Source organism: Phoenix dactylifera, unplaced genomic scaffold (genome assembly GCF_009389715.1).
Source record: "Phoenix dactylifera cultivar Barhee BC4 unplaced genomic scaffold, palm_55x_up_171113_PBpolish2nd_filt_p 000076F, whole genome shotgun sequence".
NCBI lineage: Eukaryota > Viridiplantae > Streptophyta > Magnoliopsida > Arecales > Arecaceae > Phoenix > Phoenix dactylifera.
In genome coordinates, this window is record NW_024067675.1 from 1550410 (window position 1) to 1557817 (window position 7408).

The window sequence follows — 7408 nt, forward strand, 5'->3', positions numbered from 1 at the left end:
TCGACTCAAGAATTTTCTTGGGTCAACTCAACGTTGAGTCGACCCTATTCTGGGTTGGGTCGACCCAAGTTCAGAAATTTTTTTTCTTTCTCTTCCTTTTCGCTTCTAAAAATTTTTCTTGCTTCCAATCCGTACAAATTCTTTCTGGGACAATGATACATGAGTAAGAAATCTATAGATGACAAGTTTGACTCATGTTTCATGGATTTTTAGAAATGGGAGGAATGTATCATGAGACTGCTTGCTCCCTTTTATATCTCTTCAATAAAAAGGATCACATATGCCTAATTTCCTCCTTAGCGTGCAGACTCTATCTTCACTCAAGGATTTTGTGAATATGTCAGCTAATTATTTTTCCGTACATATATGCTCAATACATATATTTCCATTTTGCACATGATCCCTAATAAAATGATATCTTATTTCTATGTGTTTGGTTTTAGAAATGAGACATTTAAGATGTGAGCCAAAAGAGATCTCTAAATGTAGATTCCAAAGATATTTTTCAAATCAAGTGTAGATGGAATCTTTTTCAAGTTATTTCAAGGAGTATCAAGAATAATATTCAAAAAAGGCACGAATGAAAATTCAACACCTTTATATATATATATATATATATATATATTAAGTATATAGCAAGATGAGAGCAATCTAATTAATTTTCAGAGTATAGTATAAGAGCAAATAAAGATCAAAACTTATATACTCGAAAAACATAAGATTATGTTGAATCCTTAATTCTTAATGACTTCAAAGTTCTTTCATGATATAAAAGTATTGGGGCATATATACCAAAACATGAATTTATGCAGTGTAGGATACATAAAATTCAAGGCTTTGAAAGTTCTTTTAGAGCTCTCTTAAAAACTTTCTTTTACTCCTTTAAAGATCATAGCATCAAAATCAATTAAAATGAATTGGCTCAGGATTGAAACACTAAAGTGCAAGCCAATAAGAACTCATAAGTAGATTCCAAGATAAATTTTCGAAACTAAGACAGATGGAATCCTTTTCAATTAATTTTCAGAAATAAATGATTTACCGATGAATACAGATAGAAATCCAACTTTCAAAATATATTCAATGAAGCATAAAGTTTAATACCACTTTACATTTAGTATTCTTTGTCTCATCTTTAGATACGAATTTATACGATTAAGTTCTATATGATCTCTCACTCTGAAATTTTCTTTTTAATGATAGAAGCATTTAATTATGTAGGAGTGTATATTCAAAATATTAATTTCTTAGTCATAGTTTTTCAGCAATGTATATATATGAAGCACCATAAATTTTTTTAATATCAAAATAATATCATATGTTTAGAACCATTTATTTGCAATCAAGATCATTAAAAAATACATCATTTAGACCAATTCCAGTACACTTATAAGATAAAAAATGATATGTTTCAGATGCGTATCGGAGCAAACAACCAAGGTATCAAAATTAATTCTATTTTTCTTAAGCTGTAGTTTTTATCTAAGAATCATAGTAAATTATTCTCCAGCATGATGCAATCTTCGAAGCATATAATGAAAATTACAAAAATATAAAGATATAAGCATTTTATATGGAGTTTAAACTTTTATACTAGGTCATATTCTGAATTTCATAAGAATTTTCAAGGAGGCTTTCAAAATTCATAATTTGAAATATGTATCTTCTACATTGTAGCTCATCTTAAATCATTAAGACTGAAAATACATATTTCAAGCACATCAGAGCATATTCAGAATCTTTATTTTTAATATTGAGTTTTGGTACAAATTAGAGGATATTTTAACATGTATCATAACATTATGTACCAATGTTAGGCAAAATAGAAGATAAATCTGAATTAATTCATTCTGCCTAATTTGCAAATTTAGATTGTTCTTATCTTTTATTTTTCAAAAGATATTCACTAAAACAAAATGATGTTGTTGATAGAAAGATGTTTCAATCAAACTATCTAGGCATAGAGCATTACAAATTATATTTGAACAAACTCCTTCCCTTCTTTTTTTTTTTAATTTTGAAAACTCACAATTCAAAACATCATGTTACATGTGAAATATAGTATGCATACCATTAAAGCATTAAGAACAAGTATGTCAACGATTAAAATTAATTCTTTTCAAATAAACTCTCCCTATTTATATAATTTAGCACTGATTTTATCCTTAAGGTATGTTTTCAAGTGATTGAAACTTCATTTGCTTTTTCACAACCTTCTTATATATTTTCATTTATTGATCATTCATTCTCTAATTTTTTTTTTAATTTCTTTCCTTAACCACTCAATGAACATTTTGATTTTCATTTCTTTTGGTTTTACTTTTCTATGCTCTATACTCTATTTGCTCCCTATCCGGTGGAGTTGTGTTGCCCAGATAGACAACCCAAGAGGAGGGGTGAATTGGGTTTTTAAATTAACTTAGCTAATTAAAACTTTGTGGATGATTAGCTAAATACTATAGCCAGTTATTTAATTAAAGCTAAGTGCTGTGAGTAATGTGTGGGGAAGAAGATGAGAGACAATGCACTACAAACACAAAGTTTTATAGTGGTTCGGAGCTAACCCTTGCTCCTACGTCCACTCCCCAAGTCTCACTTGGGATTTTCACTATAACCCCCTTGGATTACAGCCGGTTGTTTTGCAAGCTCACAACCGAACTTGTTGTTTTACGAGCTCACAACGAACTCGGTCGGTTTTCCCAGGCTCACCGACTAGAACCAACTCCGATTGTTTTCCCGGGCTCACAATCAAACCCTTACACTCGTTGGTTTTAAACCGGCTCACCAACCAACCTTAATCCCCTTGATTCAATCCCCCGATTGAATCAAGTAAATACACGAGATAGAAGAAAACAGAAAATAGCTTCTCAAAAAGCAGATTTAAAACAATATAATCGTAAAGGAGTTAGAAGCCCTCAAACGCTTTTAAGATGGTGAAGAGGTGTGGCTTCTGGAACTCCGGTCTCCTCTTGAAAGAGTGATCGACTTGAAAGCAGGAGGAGGAAGCTTTGAATGCTGGGAAGATGTTGGTGGAGCAGTAAATGCAGATCTTCCCTTTTTCTCGTTGAAGAGCACTTAGAGAGCTTGAAGACTTGAATGCTAGGAGTGGAATGTGTGTTCTCTACCTTGCTACAGTCTTCTGTGGCTATTTAAGCCAACCCCCACGGAAACTAGCCGTTACTCTGCTTTTTCTGGCCGTTCTGCACATTCTGCGCAGCCTGACAATGTGACCGTTGGTGGGTTGGAGTCGACTCGCGCGATCAGGAGTCGACTCGGCTGTAGCAGGAGTCGACTCGAGCTTTTTCGGAGTCGACTCGGCAACTGTTCCCAGTTTGAATTAAAGTTGCCGTCTTGACTGGGAGTCGACTCGTCTTGACCCGGAGTCGACTCGCCAACTTCTGGCGCTGACCTGGCAATTTTGGAGTCGGCTCATCCTCTGTAGTCCGTGGATCCAAATTTGAATTTTGTCCACTCAAGTCAACTCGACTGTCCTGGGAGTCGACTCGAATCTCAGAGCCCGAACTCCCGATTCTCTGTCTTTTGGCTCATCCAGTCTTGGAGTCGACTCGAACTTCCTTGGAGTCGACTCGGCTCTCAGTTTCCGAAAGTTGGTCTTCTGCCTTTTGACGTGAAGCTTGTCTTGGAGTCGACTCGAGCTGTCTGGGAGTCGACTCGAATCTCAGAGGCAGTAACATGGTCTTCTGTCTGTCGATGGTCGCACAGTCTCGGAGTCGACTCGCGTACTGCGGGAGTCGACTCGAATCTCAGAGTCCATAAAACGCTCTCTGACTTTTTCTTTGTGTACCGCTGGGAGTCGACTCGCGTTCCACTGGAGTCGACTCGAATCTCAGGGTCCATAAAACGCTCTCTGACTTTTCTTTGTGTACTGCTGGGAGTCGACTCGCGTTCCACTAGAGTCGACTCGAATCTCAGAGTCCATAAAACGCTCTCTGACTTTTTCTGTGTGTACCGCTGGGAGTCGACTCGCATTCCACTGGAGTCGACTCGAATCTCAGACCTGAAAAACTGCTCTTCTGTCCTTCTGTCTGTTTTCAGTCGGAGTCGACTCGTACTGATCAGGAGTCGACTCGAGCTCGTGCCAGTGACCTTGATACGCTTGGAGTCGACTCGTGAAACTCGGGAGTCGACTCGTATCTCAGACATTGGTTCATGCAGACTTCTTAACTTATCCAAAATGCTATGAACCAAGTCTAAAGACACTTGGACAGGATTTTCACTGAAACACTCAATTGAATTCATTAGTAATCACAAGATATACTCAAATGCTTTGAGCTCATCAAAATCAAACGGGGTTTTAATCGATCACTCCACAATCTCCCCCTTTTTGATGATGACAAAACTTTGAGTATATGTAAAATGAGTTGCTCAGTAAATAATGAAATAAACTCCATAAATGAATTCAAATGTCTGATAATTTAATTTATCCAAGTTTGAAAGGAGTGAAACATTAAATTTCGGAGTTAAAGTTCCCCCTTTCATTTGGAATTATATAAGCCTTCATATTCTGCAATCAATTGTTTGGCTTATATGACATTAATGATTTAGCTTGATTAAAATTCAGATTCTCCCCCTCAACATATGCATTCAACTATGTTTTGATTTTCTGAATTTTCTTTTAATGCTTTGAAATTTTTGAACTAAAATTTTTGTTTTTAGAGGAAAAATCTGTCAATTTGTTCTTGAGTAGGATTCAGCTAATCTCCGAATATCCCTTGAATAGATTCTGGAGATTACTCCATTAGGAGCCCCAAAAGAGAGATAATGAGCCTCGAGGTACGGAATCCACTTAGAACAAATTTATGTGTGTTTTTAAGAGTTTATCGTTTTATTTATTTCCATTGATTTCTTTTACATATTTTTTAATATTTCTCCCCTTTTACATATTTTATACTTACACATTTCTCCCCCTTTTTGTCATCATACCAAAAAGGAGGTAATCACACACAATCAATGGCACAAATGGCACAGTCAATCATCAAATGGCACAGAAATGAAGATAAGATGTCTACTCATTGTATTGATATGAAGGTGAATACATTTGAGCATACAATAGGTAAAGCAAGAACAATACAAAAGAAGACAAAACACAACTCAAAATCATCTATGACCTCCTCGAGGATGTGGCTCCCCCTCTCGAGGATACATCTCCTCCTCTGGAGGATGTGGCTCCCCCTCTCGAGGATACATCTCCTCCTCTGGAGGATGTAGCTCCCCCTCTCGAGGATACATCTCCTCCTCTGGAGGATGTAGCTCCTCCTCTCGAGGATGTGACTCCTCCTCTCAATCGGCTCTGCTCCATGAGGAGGGCGACTGCCTCTGTAACATGGCCCAGCTGCGTGATAATAGACGTGGTGGCTCTGCTATGTGTAGTGGAGAGCTCAGTCACCGACGTCTGAAGCCCAGTCACCGAGGTCTGAAGTGCGTCCAGCTTGTCGATGAGCACATTCGACAAGCGCTCGGCCCCCTCGGTGGTGGTGTGCATGTCACGGCGGATGTCATCCCGCATCCTCCTCGTGGTGCTCGTGACCTCGCTCATGCTGTGGAACTGGGCCTGCACCAGGGTCCTAATGTTGTAGATCTCCTGCCGCACCTCAGCCGTCATGTCTGTCACGGCTGTCAAGGATGGGACCAATGCTGAGGATGGAGTGGGTGCAGGAGTGGGAGCTGGCACGGAACCTCGGAGCTCCCGGAGCAGCTCGTCCCTCAAATCTCGGACGATCTCCTGCCGCAGCTCCCGGAGCTGCTCTGGATCAATACGGACCTCCATAGATGGTGGAGCTGAGGAGGAAGGTCCGGCAGAGGTGGTAGGAGCAGGAGGAGTGGATGGAAGGTCTGGATGGTCTGGGAACTCTGGGTAGTCAGAATCTGGCTCAGGACTGGGTGATGGTCTGGTGGTCTGAGCGGTGAGAGTGGACTTCCTAACCCAGATCCCTTCTCTCTTCCGAAATCCCATCCTGTGCATGGTCTCCGTACCCAAGCGATCAGTCCATCGCAAGGCACGAGAGGGTTCCTTCTCAGGAATGGAAATTTCGTACTGCCTAAAGAGAAGAGTGAATATCATTCCGTATGGGAGGGAGAGCCTAGGTCTATCCAGGGGCTCACACATATACCTATAAATGAGCTTGGGGAAGTTGACCGGGGTGTCCTGAAGAATGTAAGACATAATAGCTAGGTCCCTCTCATTCACAAAATCAAATCTCCCTGTCTTAGGGAAGATGGACCTGGACAAAATGCTCAAAAGGATTCTCACTTCAATAGGAAGTGAGCTAGCAGATACCTCATCTAGGGGAGACTGAGGTGGATGCCCTAAGACGATCGTAAGGGCCTCAAATCTATCCTCAGGATGTGCAGGAGCCACCCCTACTAATGGAAGGTGGAGGATATGGGCAATGAGGTCCTCTGTGACACGCAATGGGACACCTAATACCGTGCCCTCAATACCTCCATCTCCCCGATGGACGGTACTGTAGAACTCTTGAACTAGGCCAGGATAGGTGGGAAGGTCCAAGGTGAGGAAGTACTCTAGACCCTGGGCTCTAAGCCTATCGCCTATGGTGAATCCTTCCCGGGAGAGATAGTCGAAAGTGACATACCTCCCGGAGGTGACGGCCTTCCCGGCCAACGGCCTAACATGAACCACCCTAGGCGGGGAACGATCCGGAGGAGGTTGCCTCGCGGGATCGTGCCGCGCCTTGGAGCGCCGCTCGGGACCGGCCACGGGACGGGACCTCTTTCTAACAACTCCCTTGCGAGGCATCTTGACCTAAACGAGATGAAAACCTAGAGAACGAAGAAGGATCGATAGAGGAAGCTCGGCACTGACCTGAAAAGACCTAGGAACGGACGGAAACTCAATGTCCGGCGAAGAATCGACGGGAAAAGGGCTTGGAGACGATCGAGGATGACCTAGGAGTCGGCTCTAGGGCTTTGTGAACAGTGGCGGCTTGAGAAAAAGTGTTTGCGAAACGACAAACCTAGGGTTAAAAAGTCGGATCCCGACTGCGAGTCGACACCCCTGAGTCGCGAGTCGACTCGACCTCGAGTCGACTCCAGAAAATGCGCGAGTCGACTCTCCTTATGCGCCTGTAGACTTCGAGTCGACTCCCGACAATGTGCGAGTCGACTCCCCCTTAGGAGCCGGCTCTGAAACTTACTCGAGTCGTCTCTAACCTTGGCACGCACTTAAAAATCATGCTATAACCGTGCCAAATGAGGGAAAATCACCTAGTTGGGATCTGATTTGATGATCATTGAATAGAAACTCTATTTTAACCTCATTTTAACCATCAAAATCAATTAATCTAGTGGAAACTCCCACTAGGATGGGTCAATCACTCCTAATCCCCTCCTAAGTACACTGAACCTCTCTTCACTTAGGGGTTTTGTG